Source organism: Malania oleifera, chromosome 11 (genome assembly GCF_029873635.1).
Source record: "Malania oleifera isolate guangnan ecotype guangnan chromosome 11, ASM2987363v1, whole genome shotgun sequence".
In the NCBI taxonomy this organism is placed as follows: Eukaryota; Viridiplantae; Streptophyta; class Magnoliopsida; order Santalales; family Ximeniaceae; genus Malania; species Malania oleifera.
Window position 1 is genome coordinate 38619922 of NC_080427.1, and position 24972 is coordinate 38644893.

The following is a 24972-nucleotide window of genomic DNA, read 5'->3' on the forward strand; positions in this document are numbered from 1 at the left end:
TGCCCTCTACCAAGTCCACACTGAGCCTTTCTAGATCCATTTGGATTGGTTGCTGAATCTCCACTCCAAATATAGATGAATCCACTAATTTCTGGCTCAAAGCATTAGCGACCACATTAGCCTTTCCTAGGTGGTAGCTGATAGTGCAGTTGTAATCCTTTATTAGCTCCAGCCATCTCCTCTACCTCATTTTTAATTCCTTCTGTGTGAAGAAATACCTTAAGCTCTTATGGTCAGTAAATATCTCACATCTACACCCATATAGATAGTGTCTCCAAATCTTTAGCGCGTAAACCACCACTGCCAATTCTAGATCATGGGTAGGGTAGTTCTTCTCATATTCTTTCAACTGTCATGAGGCATAGGCTATCACCCTTCCTCATTGCATCAACACGTATCCGAACCCTTTATGGGTTGCATCACTGTAAATTACGAACCCCTCTTATCCTAAAGGAATCATCAACACAAGTGTAGTGATGAGTCATTGCTTCAATTCTTGGAAGCTCTATTCACATTCATCAGACCACTCAAACTTCACTCCCTTCTTGGTCAATCTGGTCAATGGGCCTGACAATCTAGAGAAGCCCTCAACAAACCTGCGATAGTACCCAGCCAATCCTAAGAAACTCTTGATCTGGTACACGTTCTTTAATAACCCAACAATTTCTATAGGACTCATTGACGAACACAGGGGTTTGGTCGATGAGGGCTCTTCAGGATCTCGTCAATGAAGACCCATCTTGTCAATGAGAAGATACTGAGAGAGGGTTTAAAGCAGACTGAAGCTCATCGACGAGGGTGCAGGTTTGTCGACAAACTTTCAATAGGACTCGTCGACAAGGTGATGTTCATTGATGATATACTAGTCTACTCGAGGAGTTTTAAGGAGCACGAGCATCATTTGAGTTTGGTATTGTAGACATTAAGAGAAAGAAAGTTATACGCGAAGTTCAAGAAATGTGAATTCTAGCTGAAGTAGGTTTCTTTTCTCAACCATGTGATCTCTGAGGCAGGAGCATCTGTCGATCCAAGTAAGATAGAGGCAGTGGTAAATTGGGTAAGGCCAAGAAATGTTCAAGAGGTTAGGAGTTTTCTTGGTTTAGCAGGCTATTGTGGGCACTTTGGGAATGGTTTCTCCTGTTGGTCAGGTCTATTGACGTGACTTACGAGGGAAAATGTAAGGTTTGAATGGACTGATGACTGTGAGCGGAGCTTCTAAGAGTTGAAGCGAAGGTTGGTTACAACCCTAGTATTGGCTATTCCATTAGGAGAGGATGTGTTTGTGATATATAGTGATACGTCCCTAAAGGGGCTTGGGTGCGTATTGATGCAGCATGGTAGGGTCATTGCATATGCTTCTAGAAAACTTAATGAATATGAGAAGAATTACCATGTGCATGATTGGGAGTTAGCTGCAGTGGTGTACGCTCTTAAAATCTGGAGGCATTATCTGTATGGTGGAAAATGTGAAATCTTCATGGATCACGAGAGTTTGAAATATTTCTTCACGCAAAAAGAATTGAACATGAGGCAAAGAAGGTGGTTAGAACTTATCAAAGATTATGATTGTACTATTAGTTACCATATAGGGAAAGCGAATGTACTGGCAGATGCTCTGAGCAGGAAGTCAGTCGAACCAATACTAGCAGTCATAGAGATTCAGCACTCGATCCTGATGGATTTGGACAGACTTAGTATAGAGTTGGTAGAGGATAGTCCTCAGGCATTTGTTGCTTGCCTGATTGTACAACCTACATTATACGAGAAAATTAAAGCAGCTCAAGGTGACGATGCAGAGTTGGCAAAGGTTATGGCTAGAGTGAGGGATGGTCAGGGAGAGGTGTTCAGCATATCAGATGAGGGAGACCTACAGTTCCGTACTAGGCTTTGTGTTCCTGTAGATACCAAGATTAGAAGAATTATATTGGAGGAGGCTCACAGATCACTATACACAGTCCATCCTGGCAGTATTAAAATGTACAGGGATTTGCGAGAGTACTTTTGGTGGAGTGGGATGAAAAGAGAAGTTGCCAAATTTATATGGCAGTGCTTTATGTGCTAGCAGGTTAAGGCTGAGCACCAGAAACCAGCAAGGTAGTTGCAGTCGTTGTTTATTCTAGAGTGGAAGTGGGACCACGTTTCTATGAATTTTGTTACGGGGTTACCACCAGTGCGACAGAGATTGAATGTAATTTGGGTAGTTGTTGATTGTTTGATGAAAACTGCCTATTTTATCCCCATTAAAGTTGGCTATTCCATGAACAGACTGGTAAAGAAATATGTTCAGGAGATAGTTTGATTCCATGGTGTACCAGTATCCATAGTTTCAGATCGGGATCCTCGGTTTACTTCACAATTCTGGAATATCTTTCAGGAGGCTATGGGTACATAGTTAGCATTTAGTACAACTTTCCATCCCCAGTCAGATGGTCAGACTGAGAGGACAATTCAGACCTTAGAAGATATGCTTCATGCATGCGTGTTAGATTTTGGGGGTAGCTAGACTCAGTTTTTACCACTAGTTGAATTTTCCTATAATAACAACTACCAGTCTAGTATTGGCATGGCTCCATATGAGGCACTGTACGATAGGAGATGTCATTCTCCTTTCTTCTAGGATGAGGTAGGTGAGAGGCAAGTTTTGGGTCCAGAGATTGTGTAGCAGGCTTGTGAAAAGGTTTGACTAATTAAAGAAAGAATCAGTATCGCATAGAATCGGCAAAAAAGTAATGCAGACACTCGCCGCCGAGAGTTAGATTTTGAAATAGGAGATCGAGTATTCCTGAAAGTAGCTCCTATGAGAGGTATTATGAGATTTGGGAAGAAGGACAAGTTGAGCCCTAGGTATATTGGCCCTTTTGAGATACTAAAGAGAATAGGGTCAGTTGCCTACAAGCTAGCTTTGTCGCCAACGTTATCCAGAATACACGACGTGTTTCATGTTGCTATGTTAAGGAAATACGTCCTAGAACCATCCCACATTATTAGCTATGTAGAGATAGAACTTAAGGATTCATTAGCTTTTAAAGAGGTACTAGTACAGATATTAGACAGAAAGATACAAGAATTGCACACAAAAGAAATTCAATTAGTGAAAGTTTTGTTGAAGAATCATGCTATAGAAGAAGCTTCTTGAGAACTCGAGGAGCAGATCAGATAGAGATACCCGTAGTTGTTCCAAGAGGTATACAGGTAATCTAGTAAAGTATAATAGTTAGATAAGTTTCTTTTGCAGGTACGTGTATGGATTTAGTTAATAGATAGTTTTAAATTTATATATGTAATCTCCCAGAACATAGTATGTAACCATAGTATTCCTCTGCCATAAGTGAGGGTAAATAATAAAATAAGTAGACTATTTGTTTTCATGGGATGATAAAAGGCAATACAGATAGTAAATTTCGAGGACGAAATTTTATAAGGAGGGGAGAATGTAATAACTCAAGAATTTCTACAGGACTCGTCGACGAACACAGGGGTTTCGTTGATGAGGGCTCTTCAGGATCTCGTCGACAAAGACCCATCTTGTCGACGAGAAGATACCAGGAGAGGGTTTAAAGCAGATTGAAACTTGTCGACGAGGGTGCAGGTTCGTCGACGAACTTTCAACAAGACTTGTCGACAAGGTGATGTGTCTCGTTGACGAATCCAGTCCTATAAATAGCTGAAACTTGGAATTTTGATAGAAACTTTAGTGTAGAAACCCTCCTCTCTCTCTCTCTCTCTCTCTCTCTCTCTCTCTCTCTCTCTCATGACCCCCCTCCCCTTATCTCTTTGATCCTGACCCCATTTCTAGCCGGATTGAAGATCTGAGGCCACCACGACGCTCCTGACGAAGTTCTCTATAAGTCTGCCGGAGCAGATCGTGGGGAAAGTTGGTTTGAAATTCATCCCAAATCCAAGGTAAGGTATTTTATTCAGATTATGCTTTACTTGTAGTTATAAGAAATGTCGTAGGTAAGAAAATGCTGATATTTTGTTCTGGGGGACATTGTTTTCAGGATGTTGAGCTAGGAACCCTGCGAGTATAGGGCCAGAATTTAGTAGGGGTTTTTTAGAGTTAAGGTAAGGGAAATATGCTATGATAGTAGTTTTAATATGTATACAGAATATTATGAATGAGTATTTACAAGCATGCAGATCAGATTAGTTTTCCAGAGAATTATGAATATTATTTTTATATAGAAGAATTACAAAAATTGAGCATGAGACTGTGTTTATTCAAATGTGTGGTATGAGTTTATTACAGTACAATATATATAGATTTTGCAGTATTACACATATACAAATATTCAGATATTTCAGATTATTAGCAATGAATGAGACTTACAGTATTTCTAGAGAAAAACATGATTTCTAAACCATAATACCAATACAGTTTATTCAAACAGATTATATAGTGATAACATCAAGATGCTACAACAGATATACAGAGTATACAAATATTATATACAGAGCACACAAATATTATATACAAAGCATACATATATTATAAACAGAGTATACAGATATTATATATAGAGATTCTATACAGATATTATAGATAGTACAGACAGAAAACATAGATATTACAAACAAATTATATATATGTATTTCAGTCAGATATCTCTGATAATACAGCTCAGAATTATAGTTTTATGGTTGTTTTTGAAATCGTGTTAAAAGCAGCAAGATAAGTATATATTTATATATGTATACAGTATTACACGATATCAGATCCCTGTGGAAATTACAGACATATATATTTACAGAAGAGCACGGTACTGTAGCTAGTTTCAGACACGTGCAACCACATGACTCAAATAGCATGTGGATTCCATCTAATTGTGCTAGGAGAGATTTGCAGTCTCCCTAGCATGCTGGGTTGAGGTAGCCAGTTAGACGATGACAAAGGTTTGAGATAGCCCAGAGTGATTGCAGTGGGCTAGGATCTACATAGATCATTACAGATTGGCGGAGGATAGAGATTGACTTCCCTGGAGGGCTGACCAGAGTAAGTCCAGACTACAGGCCGCAAAACCCTATCATGAGGGGATATATCATGATATACAAATCCCAAGGTATAGTAGAAGTTCCTATGTACAAATATATCACACAGTACTAGTTTATACTATTATATTAGCGGTACCTTCAGATAGCAAACTCAAATACATAGTTATATTTTAAAGATTATATGATAGATATATATATCATGTATAGTTTATCAGTTTTCTCAGATTACAGTCTTATTTTAGTATTTTAAATATTTAACTTAGCCGCCACACACTAGTAATAACATATTTCCACTTACTGAGCGTTGTTTCATCCCATTGACTTATCATTTTTCAGGAGATCCAGTTAGGCAAGTAGATCAGGCTCGCAGGTAGAGGTTGACTTGAGCTGCCCTTGTGGGAAGGGTAGGTATTTTTGTGATAACAGTGTTTCGGAATAGTTTTCAGATTATAGTGACGTCACTGGGTATTTTGTATTGTAAATATATTACAGAGCTCTATAGTTTTCTGGTATTGTATTGTATATAGCAGTTCCTAGTTTTGTGTACTGCTTCTTAGTTATATATGACAGACAGAGTTTCCTCAGTGCTCTTTGGGCCTGAGATGTTATTATCAGTGTTTAGACAGATGCCCTTTATTATATTCAAAAAGGAAAAAAAATATTGAATAAATAGCAGGTCGTTACACGTTCTTTAGTCGTACCCAGTATACTACCGCCTCAATCTTACTCAGATCAACATAAATACTACCCCTGGATGTAATGTGTCCAAGGAATGTAACCTGTTCCAACCAGAACTCGTACTTCTTGTGCTTCACATATAACTTCTTCTCTCGTAACACCTAAAGAACTATACTCAGATGCTCCTCATGCTCCTTAGGGCTTTTCGAATACAACAGTATATCATCAATAAATACTGTCACAAACTAATCCAAATATTGGTGAAAGACCCTGTTCATCAAATCCATAAACACTGCAGGAGCATTCGTCAACCCAAATGGCATAACTAGAAATTTATAGTGTCCATACCGTGTTCTAAATGTCGTATTTAGAACATCTTCTGCCTTGACTTTCACCTGATGGTACCCGGAGCATAAATCTATCTTCGAAAAGATCTGTGTCCCCTATAACTAGTCAAACAAATCACCGATACACGGGAGCAGGTATTTATTCTTGATAGTTACTTTATTTATTTCTCGGTAGTCAATGCACAACCTCATCAACTCATCCTTCTTTCTCAAAAACAAATATGGTGCTCCCCAAGGCGAAACACTGAGCTGAATAAACCCTATATCTAACAATTCCTGTAACTATTCTTTCAATTTCTTCAACTCTGCCAGTGCCATTCTATACGGAACCTTCAAAATCGGCGCTGTCCCCGAAATCAAATCAATAACGAACTTTACTTCACAATCAGGAGGTAGTCCCGACAAATCCCTGGGGAATACATCAGGAAAATCCCTCACCACTGGGATATCCTCCACCCTTAGCTCCCCTTCTTATACTGCCTTCACAGAGGCTAAATATCCTTGACAACCTTCTAATAGCAATCTACGTGCCTGAATAGCAGATAGTAACTGAGGTGGGGTGCGCACATGTGATCCCACGAAACTGTACTCCTATCTCTTTGGAGGTCTAAACACTACCTCTCTCTGATGACAATCAATGCTAGCATAGTGGGAATCTAGCCAGTCCATTCCCAAGATTACTTCAAACCCATACATGTCTAAAACCACCAGATTAGCTGACAAAGACCTCCCCTGAATACCCACTGGATAGTCCCTAAGTACCTTTTTACATATCCCTACATCCCCAGTCGGCGTAGCAACAGAAAAACCAATATCTAACTGCTGAGGTTCAAACCCACACAAATTCACATATTCTTGGGCGATAAAAGAATGAGTCACCCTAGAATCAAACAAGACGGTAGCTTTAATGACAGTATTGAAACAGTACCTGTCACCATATTTCCTACCGCCTCAGCATCTCCTGGTGTCAGTGCATAAACTCAACCTGGAGCAGTATTCCTCTACTGTCTACCTTGAGGTGCCTGATAGCCTCCTCAATATGATCAAGGAGTAGCCACTACCGCTGACGGTGCCTGACAGTTTCTCATAATATGTCTAGAAGGGGGCATCTGTCTGCCCTTTACTGCTCGATCTCCTTCTCCCTGTCGTCGTCCCCCTCTACTATCATATCTCCTCCATGGTCCTCGACTGGACCCTACTTGAAAACCAGAAGGCACGGGCCTCTTCCTCTAGCTCTGTGCTGTTGCGCCTCTCTGTCGTCATCCCCCTCTGCTATTCGGGTAAAGTTACAAACGATATCAGAGCAGAGGGGAGCTACATGTATGGGCGTGTAATCTTCCCTTTCCTCGGGAACTTTCGCTAATAAATATGGGTTGCATGAGAATGAGTTTGAAAAATGGAAATAAAGCTTATAAAAGCTTGTGTTTTATATCTATATGATTATGAGTATAATTGGTATATTTTTCTCAAATGATATTATCACTAAAATAAGTATTTTATGATATAATGAAACTCATACTACTACACGTTGTACTGAGATGTGTCTCACCCAAATATCTAAATATTTTAGAGAACCATGACAGACTAGAAAATAAAGCTCCAAGGTAGAGGAGACCTAGTACCTTGATAGACAGGGTGAGTGTTTTGAGTTAGGGATGTATGATTCCCCTAGAGTTTTTGGTTGATTTTTGGGGATGTGTTAGATTTATATATATATATGGATGTTTAGTACTCTGGTTATTTGTATTATGTATGATATGTATATATGGACTTCCACTATTAGGTATGTATTTATATGATAGATTGATTACCCGATATCCCACTTCAGGTCAGGTTATGTTTAAATGGTATTAGAGTTTTTGTTGTGGCCGATGTTTGATTAATAGTTATTATTAACTGGAAAAAAATTGGTATGAAAATTGGGGCGTCACACAAAAGGGCTCTCGGCGATCGACCATGAAGAATCGGCAGACCGGCTTTAGGCCTGGTTGACCGAACCTTCGAAGGTTTGGGAAATCGCTTTGCCTAACCAATTGGACACCTCCCACAGCAAACCGAACGCAAAACCAAATTCAAAATCTCTGTGTGTGTTCGGTCGATCGATGCTGAAGGTCAATCGACCGAACCTCTCAGGTTTGTTTAATTTTTCAGCGCTAATCACGTTTTAATTTTAATTAAACATTTTTGAAAATGACGAGCATGTCCCCAACGGTCATATTTTTCAGAAAAAACTATAAATACCCCTTCCATTTGTTTAATTAGTAACTTTGATTAACTTAAAAACTCTCTCAAATCTTTTCTTAATCAAAATTCCCCCAAACTCATTTCTATTGCAAAAATCTTTCTTTGGGGCAAATTTTTTTATACTCTCTCCAAATCTATTTCTCTCATTATTTTTTGAAAAATATTTATAGAAAAGGAGAGAATTTTGTTTGGGCATTTATTTTTATTATGTCGAATTGTAAAAACATATTTTGAGCATCAATCCTACTTCTCCAAATATCTCTTATTGCAAATATTTGTTGGAGAAAATTCTTATGACATTTAGATCTTTGAAAACACTTGTGGTATATTTCATTTTTGAAATGAAAGATCATTTTTGCAAAAATATTTTTGAAAAGCACCCTAGGTTCTCTTACATGTCTAGTGAAAAATATTTTCAAAGAACATTTTTTATTAGGGTTCAAATCTTTGAAACATTTTATCATTCATATCCTTCTTCAAAGATTGTAATATTTATTTCAAGAAAAACACCCTTACTCTACTGAGTTTAAACTTCATATCATGAGAGAGTGCTTTGTAGAGCTTTTATGTTGTACATATCAGCTTAGTTGTAGAAGCATTTTTATATGTACAAAATGGTTTTTAATGTACCGGTTGGGTTCAACTCGTTAATTGAACTGGGGAGTCTCTGCCCTATAAGGGAGACTGGATGGGTTCATCCTGTAAATTGAACTGGGGAGTCTCCACCCCGTAAGGGAGACTAGTTCTGCTCAGCCTGGTAATTCAGTTGGGGTATTCCTCGCCCCGTAAGGAGAGGAATGTAGATTGGGGTTAGCCCTGTAATGTGTCTTGGGGTATTCCTCGCCCAGTAAGGAGAGGATTATAAGTTGTGTCACTCCACCAAGTTAAAATGAGCACTTAGTGGAATCCTTGGGGGGTATGCCCATGGCAGGGATGTAGGTTGGTTTGACCAAACTTTGATAACAAATCTCTCAATCTCTCTCTCTCTCTCTCTCTCTCTCTCTCTCTCTCTCTCTCTCTCTCTCTCTCTCTCTCTCTCTATCTTATCTAAATTCCTATACTTTAATTTCTGCATGTGTATGCCAGTTTACATTCATTGTCATAATCATCTGCATACACAAATTTTAATTTAAATAAGATTTACTGCATATGTATATATTTGTGTTCATTGGTAAAGTTATTTTACATACACGCATGTACTTTGAATGATATATGACCTGTGGTGACTCGAAAAATTTTTTAAATTGGACAAAAAGTTTTTAAAACCCAATTCAACCCCCTTTTAGGAATACACAATTTCCAACATTAATGTCCCAAGGTCAAGGTGGAGCAACGAGTTTATGTTTTCAATCTCTTAAAGGGCGTATGTTCGCCAAGGTGGACATTGTTGTCATATGTGGCTCACATACTAAGTAGAAAGCATGCACAAAGGGAAAACATGAAGGAAATCAAGATGCAGCAGGGGAAACCATCGACGGTAATCCTCTAACCGTCGAAAATTTGGAGCAGTATCTAAGAGATTTTACTCTCTGCCTGAAACCATCGGCAGTTTGGCTCGTGAAACCCAGCGCATATTTCAAATTTTGAATAAAGGAACGTTAAGTTAGTTGGGGTTTGGAGGGAAAACCTCTGGGAACTTTATATATACATGGTATATGCTGTATTTGTAATAGAGTTAGTGTCTTTAACACAAGATAGTAAGAAAGATTATTGGTTGCTCCTATGGATGTATGCATTGCCTAACCACGTAATCCTTTATGTTCTTATTATTGATTTCATATAATCTGTGTGGTTGTGTTGTTCTGTATTTTTATCATTGAGTGTTGCATTTGTTTGATCTGATATTCTGTTGTGCAATTCAATATATACAACATCAAACATTTCCAAATAATTCATTGCAGGCCCACAAATCTAGAATATGAAGGGAAGGTACGTACCCTATTTTATATCCCATGACCCTTACCACCCCTTCTGAAAATTAAATTTCATTTTAAGATTTCTAACAAAGAAGTTTCAAAAGAATATAATATAAGTTTCTATTTGTTTTTTTGAAAATTATACTTGTTGAATGAAGAAGGCAGTCAAGAGAATCGCTACGTACTATGTCACGAACTGTCTCTAAATAAAGTTGAATGTATGATTCATATCCCAATACACACAGTTCATAAAAAAAGTGGATCCATTAAAATCACAAACCCATTCTTTTATATTTGACATTACCTAGCCTTCTAATTTGAGTTGGCTAATTAAAATTAGCCCTTCAACCTTGATTACCATGTGGTGGTCAATTGATTAATTCTCTCTTGAGTTTAAAATATTGAAATATGAAAATAATGAATTATAACTGTGACGCCCTGATTTTTCAACCATTTTATATATATATATATAACCATACATCTCTATTACCATAATATCATCATCAAAGTTAATGCAGCGGAGAAACATAATACTTATAATCCTTATGTACAATACTAGAGTTCTAGAGTTTCCACAGAAATACATATAAATCCCAAAAAACCAACTGATATCCCAAGGATTATACAACATATCCCCACTCCCTAAAATAAATACACATACCCTGAACTATAGGAACTAAGTCACCTCTATTTAGGAGCTCACTCTGCATGGCTGCCTGAGTTTCCTGAATTATTTAAAATCTTTGGGGTGAGACACCTCTCAGTAAGTGGGAATAAATTATTATCAATGTATGGAAAATGAGTTTTAGTTTATCATAACACACCCATATAAATATTAATTTAATAGCGAAATCATGAAACTATACTCATATTCATATAAATGTATATACATTTGCATCCATATATTTTTCTCGGAAATATGATAATACTCAATAAAATGAGTGTATCGTGTCTGTAATGAGGAACCCATTCATATCACCGTCATGTAATTACCCCACATGACCGGGTTGTGCGGCCCAAAGGCGAGACCTAATTGTGGCTGGCCTACCAGGTTAGATCAAAATACCTTGTCTATAGTACGATTGGCCCACTGCAGCTTGGTCCGGGCCCAGGGGTGGTCAACATCTCTTTGCAGGCTTAATCAACCTCCATTACCAACACGCTACCCGAGCAGTGTGGTTACACTAACTCAATCACTAGCAGCGGTACCGTGCTCTTATATCATTAACTAACCGAGTTCTCATTTTCACCACTTAGTATACATAATAATATTTTTCCAAAAGCTTTCTTTTCTCATAAACAAAGCTCAAGCTTATGAGCATCCATGTGTGAATAACACATCTTGTCTGTAACTCATGACTGTTCATCATATTTCATTATGTCTGTGTATATCTCATTTTAACATATCAATGAAATTCGCGTCAGTATATATATCACATTTCATCATATATGATAAAACTAGTCTATATATATCTTATCTCAGCATATTTGTATTAAACATATTTGTATATAACTCATACCGTTATATTAGTGTAAAACATATCTGTACATATCTCATATCAACATATCTATTTAAAGCATATCTATTTTTATCTTAACATAAATCACGTCTCATCATATAATATATTCACATATTCATTTTGAAATAATCAAAATCCTTTCTCATGCCACACAAGTTTTTCAGTAATATTTAACAATATAATAATTATCCAGTAAAATATAGGATAGTCCTAAAACTAATATTTCTTATATGCCTGATAAGTCAGAATATCACATATAATATTTTCATATCATACTTTAATTTAATCAATTAATTTCCAAAAATTCCTGACATAACTTAATTCCCTTTTCTTGTTTGCTAAGGACGTGTCTGCAAGGATCCTAAATCAACACCCGCGGCATTCACCCAAATCTATGTATTCACATGCCTTGGTTTAATTAGTTCTATCCTGAAATTATCATTATTTTAACATTTCCTAGGCCCATGTACTCTAATTAATCGGTTAGATTCTAACAAAAAAATGCAAGTATGATCCACTTCCCATCTTTAAATTTAATTTCTAACATATTTAAAAACACCAATATGATCAAATCCCTGCAGTTTAATCTGATTCCAAAATATTCCCAAAGATCTAATTTAATCAAATCCCTCTAATTTAACTTATTTCTGACATATTCCCCAAAAATTCTATTTAATCAAATCCATGCAGTTTAATTAAATTCTAGGAATATTTCCAAAAATTTAATATAATCAAATACTACAATTTAATCGGTTAATTTTAAAACAACTTATATAATTTATACCCCTCACCTTAGCCTTGGAGTGGTGCCTAGGATCCCCAAATCAAAAATATGCTACAATTAACTTGCTCATAATCGAAGCTGGGACCTATGGTGGTGTCTGATTGTCAATTCGGCTGAAGATTTGAGAGAAATTAAGGAGAGAGAGAGAGAGAGTTTACCTTATCGCAGGAGTGGTGCCTACAGTGCCCTAATCATGAATGCACTCCGGTTAAAATGTTGGTGGCCGAGAATAGAACCTAGTGGTATTTTCTGTTCTTCAATCGGTCAAGAATCGAGGAAGAAATTGAGGAGAGAGAGAGAGAGAGAGAGAGAGAGAGAGAGAGTGGTTAAGGAGAGAGAAAGAGAGAGAGTGTGATGAGAGAAGAAAAACTCGTCAATTGGGGGGGGGGGGCACTTCCTTTGCTTCTCTGAAATTGAAATTTAAGGATGCTTCACAGAAGCATCGTGATACTTTCTTTTAATATATATAAATATATATATTATTTAAATAATAATTATTATAAAAAATTAATTTTATTTATATATTTAATTTATTTTTAATATTTTTTTTTTGGATCACTACATCCTCCTCTCCTTACGAAAATTTCATCCTCGAAATTTGCTACTTGATGCTTGTACTATCATTTGGGGAAAAAAACCAATAAAATTTTATTATTTACTCTCACTTATGGTGGAGGAATACCGTGGTTACAATAGAGGTCTTGGAAGATTACAATCAATCACATAAATAGAAATTCTCCTAAAACCATTCATGACCTAACACCAAAAATACATATATATAATTACAATCCTACACTGTTCAAGAAAAAAGCCAAAACCATTACTTACCTTTACCTGTCTAACTCTGGGTCCCACTGAACAAGTGCGGATATTTCTAACGCATTTTCTCCTCTAATTCGCATGAAGCCTCCTCAATTGCGCGATTGCACTAGAATACTTTTACCAATAGGATTCTTTTGTGTATAATTCTTACTCTTTACGATTTAGGATCTGAATTGGAACTTCATGGAGTCTAATTGCCTCTTGAATATATAATTTCGCTAGCCTATTCATGGAGTAGTTAGTCCTAACTGGAAGAAAGTTGACAGTCTTTGTCAAACGGTCTACGACTACCATATGACGTTTTACCCATACAATGCTGGTGGCAACCCTGTGACGATGTCCATGAAAATGTGATCCCATTTCCATTCAGGAATGTGAAGTGGTTGTAGTGGTCCTGCTGGTTTCTGATGCTCAACCTTTACTTGCTGACATGTCAAGCACTGCTCTACGTATCGGGCAATTTCTCTTTTCATATTACTCTTACTAGAAAGATTCTCGTAGATCTCTATACAACTCAGTGCTTCCTGGGTGTACTATGTAGAGGGAATGATGTGCCTAATCCAAAATAGTTTTTTTAATTTTAGCATCATTAGGTACACATAGTCTGGTACGAAATCTCAAAGCTCCATCATCTAAGATACTAATATATGTACCCAGCCCACTCTGCACTTTATCCACAATCTTTACTAACTATGAATCTTTTATTTGAGCAGTCTTAATCCTCTCCAGTAAAGTAAGCTGAACTACTAGACTTGCAATGAATGCTTGATGGCTCCCCTCTACTAGTTCCACACCAAACCTTTCTAGATCCATCCTAATCTAGTGTTGGGTTAGCATTGCTGATACTGAGGTATTCCCTGACTTCCGGCTTAAGGCATCGGCTACCACATTAGCTTTCCATGGGTGTTAACTGATGATACCATCATAATCTTTTTTCAATTCTAGCTATCTCCTCTGTCTCATATTCAACTCTTTATGTGTGAAAAAATATTTTAAACTCTTATGATCTATAAATATTTCGCACTTTCAGTTAATGCCTCCAAATTTTCAATGCATATACCACCATTGCTAATTCCAGATCATGGGTAAGGTAATTCTTCTTATATTCTTTAAGTCATCGAGAAGCATAAGTTACCGCTTTCCCCTGTTGCATCAGCACACAACCAAGCCCTTTATGTGACATATCACTGTAAATTAAAACACCTTCTTCTCCCGAAGGTATTGTCAAAATCGGTGCAGTGACAAGTCACTACTTTAGCTCTTGAAAACTGTATTCACACTCATCGGTCCAATCAAACTTCACACTTTTCTCGGTCAATTTTGTCAAAAGACCTGACAATTTAGAAAATCCCTCTACAAATCGACTATAGCATCTTACCAATCCTAAGAAACTCTTGCTTCCTGCACATTTTTGGGTCTTTCCCAGTACACTACCGCCTCAATCTTACTCGTATCCATAGAAATTCCACCCCTAGATATAACATGCCTGGGGAATGTAACTTGTTCCAACCAGAACTCACACTTCTTGAATTTAGCATACATTATCCTTTCTCTCAGTATCTGAAGACTTGTCCTTAGATGAACCTCATGCTCATCAGGGATCCTTGAATATACCAAAATATCATCGATAAAAACCACAACAAACTGATCCACGTACTGATGGAAAACCCTATTCATCAAGTCCATGAATACAGCAGCAGCATTCGTTAGTCTGAATAGCATAACCAAAAACTCATAATGGCTATACCAAGTCTAAAATGCTGTCTTTGGAACATCCTCCACCTTGACCTTCACCTGATGGTACTCGGATCAAAGATCAATCTTAGAGAATACCCGCGTTCCCTGGAATTCGTCAAACATATCATCAATACGGGGAAGAGGATACTTATTCTTAATTATTACTTTATTTATCTCCTTGTAGTTAATACACATCCTCATCGTCCCGTCTTCCTTTCTCACCAAAAGTACTGGTGCTCCTAGGATGACACACTAGGCCTGATAAATCCCCTATCCAACAAATCTTACAGTTGTTCTTTCAATTCTTTCAATTACATTAGGGCCATTTTGTACGGAGTCTTAGAGATTGACGCTGTCCCTGGAGGTAAATCAATCACAAACTCAACTTCTCGATCAGGAGGTAATCTCGAAAAATCCTTTGGAAACAAATTAAGAAAATCCCTCACTATCAGGATATCTTCTAACTTTAATTCCCTTATCAGTGCTTCTTTCACACAAGTTAGGTACCCCTGGCATCCCTCTAAGAGCAATCTCCTTGCCTGATTAACTGATAACATCTGCCGTGAGGAGTGTACGCGCGTCCCCATGTATCGATATTCCTACTCCCCTGGCAGTATGAAGACTACCTCTTTCTTTTGGCAGTCAATATCGGCATAGTTGGTAGCTAGCTAGTCCATCCCCAGAATCATGTCGAACCCATGCATATCGAGAACCACCAAATTAGCAGGCAGTGACCTCCCCTGAATATTGATAAGAAAATTTCTAAGTACCCTCCTACACACTGCTATGGTCCCCATCGGTGTAGCCATTAATAGACAAACATCTAGTGGTTGAGTTTCTATCCCATATAACTTAACAAACTCTTGAGCCACAAAAGAATGTGTCGCTTTTGAATCAAACAAAATAGTAGCTTTATATGAAATAATATAAATGATACCTGTCACCATGTCGCCTACTACCTTTGCGTCTTTTAGGGTTAGCGCATAGATTCGTGTCGTGGTAGTATTCCTCAGCTGGTCACCTTGGGGTGCTGGGTAATTTCCTTGCTATGGTCTTGGTTACGCGTCAAAACTGCGTAATTTGACGCTTAACCCGGGCTTTACCGTTTATATTTTTAATTAAATATCTAAAATTGTCCAATATTTTAATAAAATTCCAAAATCATCATTCTTGAACTTTATTGCACTATTTATGAAGTTTTGGTAATTTTTTGTCGCAGGAAAATTCCCGGGAATCAAAACCGACACCTGTTCGTATTTTGTACATAACTTTTCCGTCCAAGCTCCGATCTAACCAATTCAAATTTCTGGAGAAAGAGGAAAGGATTATCTACAACTTTCGTATTTTGAGTTTTGTGAGATACGAGCTCCAAAAGAATCATATTTGTGATGAACAGAGAATGAAAAAAATGAAAAAATATAGCAATTCGGGTTTCCTATTCGGGTCTAGGGCTTTCCCCCCCTATCCTATTTAACCCTTCTCTTTCTCTTCCTACATAGGCAGCCCCCATGGCTCCCCATTCTCCTCTTCTCCTTCTTCTTCTTCTTCTTCTTCTTCTTCTTCTTCTTTAGTTTGTTTTTTTTGTTCTTTTCAATTATGCTTCTCTCCCCTTGTCTCTCTTCCTTCCCTTTGTCTTTCCTCCCTCACTCTTCCCCTTTCCTCTGTTTCTCTTGGCCTCCTCTGCCCTTTTGCAGTACGGCCATCCTCCTCCACCATCTTCAGCAATCCCCAAGCACAGCAGAACACTAGCCGACTCCATAGCAGAACACTAGCCGACTCCATAGCAGGACCACCAAAGCGCAGCAGCAACTTCCCAAGCACAGCAGCAACTTCACGGCTCCGTGGATTTGTTTCTCTCTCTCTCTCTCTTTTCCTTTCTTTCTTTTTTTTTATTTACTTTTCTTTGAATCTTGGAATATTGAAGAAATTTTAGTTTTTTTTAATGTTATTGGAGTTTTCTTTCTTTTTGTTTAAGTTGAGTAATGTTGAGTATTTCATTATTGTTAAATTAATCTCTTTGTTTATCTAATTGATAGTTATTTTAATTTAGCATTCTTAATTAAATTCAGATATTTTTTTTTGTCGAAATTCGATTTAGTTAGGGTCTATGATTAGTAAAGGTTGTGTTTTTATTGTGTCCCGTTAGTGTTTATGTCTTTTAAATTTCCGTTGAGTTCATGTTTACATTTAAATTGTGAGTCTTGATTTGATCTCTTAATTGTGCTAAAGGTTCGATTTTTAGTAGGTTTGGTTTTTTTTTTAGTGTGTGTAATTTAGTTTCCATTGTGTGTTTTTAATTCCATGTTCTAGGTTGCCATTTTTAATTAACGCGTGTCCCAATGTTTCCTTGAGTAGATTAGAGTTTCCGTTTTTGCTCTCAATTTCATTGCATGCTAGGTTTAGAGTTTTGTTTGTTTCGTGTTTAAATTGTGATTGTGGTTGCGTATTTTTAATTCCATGTTTAAGGTTTCCATTTTTAGTTAGTATGCTCTAGTGTTTCCTTAAGTAGATTAGGGTTTTTATTATGGTTATTTAATTCCGTGCATGCTAGTTTTAGGACTTTAATTTGTGTTTTCATTTAAGTTTCCACAATCTTGAAAACCCGAATCTGAACTGAGTTCAGTGCATTTTTGTTTTCGATTGGACGAACGTAAAATTTGAAATTAAAACGCATTCCCTGAGGAGATAATCTAGCCCTTGGACTTAATATTACACGATAGAACTCCTATACTTGGGATAGCTTTCGAGCTACTCATTTTTCGAGTGAGTCAAGTTTTTGGCGCCGTTGCCGGGGAATGTCGTTTTTAGTCTCAAATTTATGTTTTTCTCGTCATTTTTATTAGCTTTATAAAAAAAGAAAAAAAAAGCAGAAAATAAAAACAGAAATTTTTTTTGAGTTTTGAAAAATGGCTGCACCTGCACCGCGCACGATAATGGACTTTTTGCAGCTTGAATATGCCACTACATCCTCTTCCACTGTTTTGCCTTATGACGAGCTTAATTTCATGATGCAGCGCGGGAGGACGTCATTGCTACCTGAGTTCTACGGGACGAAATCTGAGTGCCCTTATTAGCATCTAGCAGAGTTTGAGTTAACCTGCAATATGTTTTTCTCTCATGCTAGAGCTGACGAATCTACTAGACTGAATTTATTTCTTGCTACTTTGTAGGATAGGGCACTAATTTGGTTTCGTTCCTTAAGACCGCACTCTATCATTAATTGGGTTGATATGGAGCGTGAATTCCTGCATGCATTTTGTCCCTCACAGAGAACTCAATTTTTGTAGGAACAGATTCTTAATTTTGTGCAGCAGGATGACGAGACATTTCGGGCTTGCTGGGAGCGATTCAAGGATCTACTAAGCACTTGTCCACATCATGGGTTCGACTTATGGAGGTTAGCTGATTGTTTTTATACTGCTTTTACCCCTAATTGCAAGTGTTTTGTCCAAACTATGTCTAATGGAGAGCTCGTCAGCGAGGATCCAGATCAGGTATTATCATTCTTTGATTACTTAGCTGACAATGTCCCACAGTGCAACACACGATACACTCAGGCACCCATGACTGCACATCCTATCAGCACAATTAGTGGTGGTGATGCATATGAACCACCAAAATGCCCGGATATTCCTCCGCCTCAATACCAGCCACCACAGATCCCTCAGAGTTGTACGCTGTCGGAATTTCTGGAGGATAGCATAACTCAGATGGTGAACATGCTCCAGCAGTTCATGCAAACTCAAGTCGATCATAATAATGAATTACGGGATACCATTAATGCAATAAGCACACAGTTGGACATCTTAGAAAATGAGGAATCACTCGCGGAACCTCAGCCTAGTTCTCAAGAGTACCAGCAATCGCAACAACAAATACATGATGTTTCTCTTGAGACAGCAGAGGCCACCATCACCTTCAGTAGCGAGAAAGACGATCCCCAATCTGAAATGCTCATCGCCGGGCAAACAGTTGTCCCAGCACCGGAAGTTACGGTTGAAATAGATGAATTCAAAGAAAAATCAGAGGAAACGGGGCTAGAAGCGAAGCAGTTAGTTGATGAGGAGACTGATACTCATACGGAGTACCAACCTGTGGTACCTCATGCTCCGAGCTCAGAAACAATGAAACCGTCACTCTCGCCTGAATCAGATGTTAAGGAGCCTAGTGTGGAGGTAGACTCTTGCAGTGGTATGATGATATGTACACCTGATAAAGAGGGTGACCAGTCTGGTGAGCATATAATTTTCAAATCACCAGGTAAAACCTTTAATGTTAATGCTTTTGAAGAACTGCAGGTAATTATTCCGATCACTTGCTCTCAATCGTTAGCTCGTAAAGAAGCAAATTTCTTGGAAACGATGTTGAATAAAGACCCATTCTTGTCAACACAAGAGGGTCGACCTGCACACAAATTGTTTGGTATTTTCACACGCATTAATTCATTTGAGGTTGATTTTCGTGCAGGTATGACGACTGATCGATTGTGGCGGCTTAAATTTGGAGAACCGCCGGTGCAATTTATAGACCTGCGGCCACCAGACGAAATTCCTCCAGAGCCTCCGCCAAGACAATTGTGATGTTTTTTTTCCCTTATTTTCCTTTTATTTTATTTTTAGTTAGTTTTCAGGTCTATTTTCTCGTAGTTCGATATTTGTTTTCCATTATTTCGCCACTCAGGTACGCCTTACTTATCCCGTGCACAGTATTTTCTATTTCCCCTATGCTTTCACATTGAGGACAATATTCCACTTTAGTTGGGGGGGATGAGCATTCGCATGTGACACTGTGCACGTACACGTATTGGGTTTTAAAAAAAAAATCAAAAAATAAAAAATAAAAAAAAAATAAAAAAAAATCAAAGAAAGAGAGAAAGAAAGGAGGAGCACTGAGGAATTACATTGCACTATGTCATGCTTAACACTGTGTATACGCTTCACATACTCATGCATAACTTATGAATGACACACTTTAGTCAATCATGCGTAGTTTCTCTCTATATGATCTTATGACTCCATGAAGAATCGATTGGTAGTACATTTGTGTTAATTTGGTTATATAATTTTCTGTATCTACATGCATCTCACGAGGCTGAATAAACACATTCACATGATTCATTGCACTTAGGGTTCCTTGTGAGCACTGAGAGAGCATCCGTGGAGACTATGACACCTTGTGAGATATCCTTGAGCTATTTATCGTCCTTTTGAACGTTAATATCAAATCAGAGTTCATAGAACTCAATTCTCTTTTTCTGGATGATTCCTTGTACACTAGTCTCTGTTTTTGATTTGCTAGCCTAGAGGTGACACCTAGTGGGGAGATAGAAACTTAGGTCTTGTAGCCTACTCAAGATGTGAAGGCTGAGCCACCCCTAGAGATAGACTTAGTTCATAGACCACTATTCGAGCTCAATTTCTATTGATGGTATGAAGATTACAAAAGAAGTGTTATGATTGTCCTAATTGATCAAGAAACGACAAAAAATGAAGAATGAGCAAAACAAAGAATAAGCAATACACATGCGCATGAAATGAAATGTCAATGCCGGCCCAAATACATATCACAAAAAGTCAAGGACGACACATATTTTCCACGTATGAAGATTCTTCAACTGATTAATGCCTCAGATGCATTCACGACAAGTTTGTGAGTAAGTTGATCTAGGGTGGTCTCAGTTGGATATGGCGACTAGGTGAGAAGATGCTAGGGTGAAGGACCCGACACCTCATAGATAGGCTAGATCCTTTCCTGACTAGTCCACTCCATATACTTAGTGTTGTTCCTTTTAATATGTGGGATGTTTGATCGCGACACTCCTCCTCACATATGATGAGTGAACCCATTTTCTTTGAGTGTTTTTGAGGGTATACCAGTTAGGCCGAGTCAAAGCGACAGTTCTGTAGGTGTCCACTGGCGTCCTAGGTGTACTGAGTCACACACATCACACACATCTCGAGAGTTTACCCGTTTATACTCGAACTTATATGATTGCATTAACTCTGAATGTGCCACTGATTAACTTTATGTGAGTATACTGCTTTCAAATCACAAATAAATGATGAAACTTGCATGAGTGACGTGCTTTGGAGTCGTATGTATTGAATATGAACGAGCCTGTGTGAAATTCAGTAGTATTCTTGTATGTGAAGTGGTATAATATTGTCGCATGTGCATTGATTTCATGATTATTGGAGTTTGTAGTTGTAGGCACCGCCCTGAAATTCATTCACGTCATTTGCTAGAGACTAGCAAAACGTTAGTTGGGGGTGTGGTTACGCGTCAAAACTGCGTAATTTGACGCTTAACCCGGGCTTTACCGTTTATATTTTTAATTAAATATCTAAAATTATCCAATATTTTAATAAAATGCCAAAATCATCATTCTTGAACTTTATTGCACTATTTATGAAGTTTTGGTAATTTTTTGTCGCAGGAAAATTCCCGGGAATCAAAACCGACACCTGTTCGTATTTTGTACATAACTTTTCCATTCGAGCTCTGATCGAGACGATTCAAATTTTTGGAGAAAAAGGAAAGGATTATCTCCAACTTTTGTGTTTTGAGTTTTGTGAGATACGGGTTACAAAAGAATCATATTTGCGATGAACAGAGAATGAAAAAAATGAAAAAATATAGCAATTCGGGTTTCCTATTCGGGTCGAGGGCTTTCCCCCCCTATCCTATTTAACCCTTCTCTTTCTCTTCCTGCATAGGCAGCCCCCATGGCTCCCCATTCTCCTCTTCTCCTTCTTCTTCTTCTTCTTCTTCTTCTTCTTTAGTTTGTTTTTTTTGTTCTTTTCAATTATGCTTCTCTCCCCTTGTCTCTCTTCCTTCCCTTTGTCTTTCCTCCCTCACTCTTCCCCTTTCCTCTGTTTCGCTTGGCCTCCTCTGCCCTCTTGCAGTACGGCCAGCCTCCTCCACCATCTTCAGCAATCCCCAAGCACAGCAGAACACTAGCCGACTCCATAGCAGGACCACCAAAGCGCAGCAGCAACTTCCCAAGCACAGCAGCAACTTCACAGCTCCGTGGATTTGTTTCTCTCTCTCTCTCTCTTTTCCTTTCTTTCTTTTTTTTATTTACTTTTCTTTGAATCTTGGAATATTGAAGAAATTTTAGTTTTTTTTAATGTTATTGGAGTTTTCTTTCTTTTTGTTTAAGTTGAGTAATGTTGAGTATTTCATTATTGTTAAATTAATCTCTTTGTTTATCTAATTGATAGTTATTTTAATTTAGCATTCTTAATTAAATTCAGATATTTTTTTTGTCGAAATTCGATTTAGTTAGGGTCTATGATTAGTAAAGGTTGTGTTTTTATTGTGTTCTGTTATTGTTTATGTCTTTTAAATTTCCATTGAGTTCATGTTTACATTTAAATTGTGAGTCTTGATTTGATCTCTTAATTGTGCTAAAGGTTCGATTTTTAGTAGGTTTGGTTGTTTTTTTTAGTGTGTGTCTAATTTAGTTTCCATTGTGTGTTTTTAATTCCATGTTCTAGGTTGCCATTTTTAATTAACGCGTGTCCCAATGTTTCCTTGAGTAGATTAGAGTTTCTGTTTTTGCTCTCAATTTCATTGCATGCTAGGTTTAGAGTTTTGTTTGTTTCGTGTTTAAATTGTGATTGTGGTTGCGTATTTTTAATTCCATGTTTAAGGTTTCCATTTTTAGTTAGTATGCTCTAGTGTTTCCTTAAGTAGATTAGGGTTTTTATTATGGTTATTTAATTCCGTGCATGCTAGTTTTAGGACTTTAATTTGTGTTTTCATTTAAGTTTCCACAATCTTGAAAACCCGAATCTGAACTGAGTTCAGTGCATTTTTGTTTTCGATTGGACGAACGTAAAATTTGAAATTAAAACGCATTCCCTGAGGAGACGATCTAGCCCTTAGGCTTAATATTACACGATAGAACTCCTATACTTGGGATAGCTTTTGAGTTGCTCATTTTTCGAGTGAGTCAAGTTTTTGGCGCCGTTGCCGGGGATCGAACCCGGGTCACCCGCGTGACAGGCGGGAATACTCACCACTATACTACAACGACGGTGTAGCCACTGATAGACAAACATCTAGTGGTTGAGTTTCTATCCCATATAACTTAACAAACTCTTGAGCCACAAAAGAATGTGTCGCTTTTGAATCAAACAAAATAGTAGCTTTATATGAAATAATATAAATGATACCTGTCACCATGTCGCCTACTACCTTTGCGTCTTTTAGGGTTAGCACATAGATTCGTGTCGTGGCAGTATTCCTCAGCTGGTCACCTTGGGGTGCTGGGTAATTTCCTTGCTATGGTCTAGGAGTAGGCGCATAGCTCGAGGGCGCACAACAATCCCTCGCCATATGGCCCAACCGTCTATGTGATGACCCGAAGAATAATAGTATTTAAATAATAATGAGGGAGATAAATGGAATCAGTAACAGAAGGAGGCAGTAGGCTTCATTGGCGAACGCGAAGTGTTCATCGATGACATTGCATTTTGGAGAATATAAAATTTCAGGAAACTACCAGGCTTCGTCGACAAATACAGGGATTCGTCGACGAAGGTCTTCAGGATCTTGTCGACGAGGTCCCATTTCCTCGACGAGAAAATACCGAGTGAAGGTTTTGGGCTACTCTGAATTTCGTCAACGAAGGGTAAGGTTCGTTGACGAATTTACTAAAGGACTCGTTGACGAATCTGACCCTATAAATAATGCAAACTTGGATTTTTTAAAAAATTTCAGTGCTCTCTCTCTCTCTCCTACGGTCCCTCTCCCTTCTCTCTTCGATTTCGGCCCCGCCAATCGCCGGATCGACGATCCGAAGCTACCACGACGCTCCTAGCGAAGTTCTCTACAAGTGTACTAGAGCGGATCGTCGGTGGGACTGAGGTGGAAACTATCCCAAATCTAGGGTAAGACTTTATACTCAATATTTAAATTTTTGGCAATTGTAGGATGTGTTATATGCTTAGAAATACTAAACTTTAGTTCTGGGGAATGTTGTTTCCAAGGTGTCGAGTTGGGAACCCTGCGGGTGCAGGGTAGATTTTCTTAGGGGCTTTTCAGGAATCAGGTAAGGGGATAAACTAAGTTAGTTCTTTTTAAGAAAATGTATGTATATATATATAGCATTTGATTTCTGGAAAGTAAGTATGTTTATACATATGATTTATATTTGGGAAATACTGTTAAAATGATGGTATGTTGAATATGTGAAAACCTGTTAGTGTGCCATGAGTAGAAATTATTGTGAAATACTGATTTCTGGAAATGTGATTATGATATGAATTTTTATAATGGAAAACCGGCGTACAGGCCAAGATTTTTATATATTTTACCGGCGTACGGGTCGTGCTGTGTATATGATTTTCCATCGTACGGGCTAGAATATGTATATGATTTGCTGGCATACTGGCCGAGCTATGGATGTGATTTCCAGCGTACGGGTTGTGCTACAATTTGCTAGTGTACGGGCCGACCTATGGTAAAATGTGAAATACCGGCGTACGGGCCGATGATTTTCATGATATACGTGTATATGCAAAATGATATGATTGATCTGATAATTAATGATATGAGATATCCATGTATCACAGTTTCAGTATGTTATATGATATCAGAACCTGATTGGCTTGGTCTAGGCTAGCACTTGCATGGTACCGTTGCTATGTGTCCACGGTTTTCGTGATCATGATATTTGTGTTAACGCCGCTGTACGAAGTGGTGTGAGATTGGATGGTCGATGTGGTTTTAAGAAGTGTGTGAGCGCCCTTGGTGTACGGACCAAGTCTGGCAGACCCATCAGACTTACAGACTGTACTTTTGACTTGGCAGTGGTCGGCCAACCATTGTCAGGTCCCGCCTTTAGGCCACACAACCCAGTCATGTGGGGGTAATACATGACAAGAGCCAGCTAACCTACCAGGAATGTTTTTGTATTATTATTA

General features: G+C 38.0%; 1 non-coding gene across 1 annotated transcript; it reads right to left on the reverse strand.

The window, feature by feature from the left end:
* Positions 1 to 23009: 23009 nt before the first annotated feature.
* Positions 23010 to 23081, reverse strand: TRNAD-GUC (transfer RNA aspartic acid (anticodon GUC)). The gene has a single exon. It is a non-coding gene; the product is annotated as a tRNA-Asp (tRNA).
* Between the last annotated feature and the right edge of the window lie 1891 nt (positions 23082 to 24972).